Below are 539 nucleotides of genomic sequence, written 5' to 3' on the forward strand. Positions count from 1 at the left end.
GAAGATGGTTTTGTAATTTTAGAAATGGTTCTTTTGATGGCACATCTTTAAAAGATAAAATAATGAATTAATACGTCCTCAGGGAGTCACTTGGCTAAGGATTAAGGAGCAGCGAACAATTATTTGAAAAGTGAAAGTCTGAGTGAATTAGCCAATTGCTTTTGTGTTCACAGAACTCGTTTTTTGTCTTCCCCTTCTTCCTCGCTCCCTCTTTCTCTCATCACACCCACACCACGGAGGTCCTTAAGTGACCGAGAGTAACACGATCGCAGGTTCCTTGCCCCAGAACTTATTTGTGCTCACACTCCAAAGCTCCAACATGACAACATCTCCACCCAATTTCCACAAGCCACCAAACCATTGCCTTTGGAGCCCCCGTCCCCACCCCTGCTTATAACCAGAAACAGTGACAGGATTATCTTGAAAACGAAGTAGCTGCCAGATCCTGTTAAAATTTCCAGACCTTGAAAAAAATGCATCTTCTGTCCAGATTGTGCATTCGGTTAACAGAAGCCTACATGTGACCGATTCCATGTGCT

This window comes from Oryctolagus cuniculus, chromosome 16, assembly GCF_051225735.1.
Source record: "Oryctolagus cuniculus isolate XC-2025 breed Fujian yellow rabbit chromosome 16, ASM5122573v1, whole genome shotgun sequence".
In the NCBI taxonomy this organism is placed as follows: Eukaryota; Metazoa; Chordata; class Mammalia; order Lagomorpha; family Leporidae; genus Oryctolagus; species Oryctolagus cuniculus.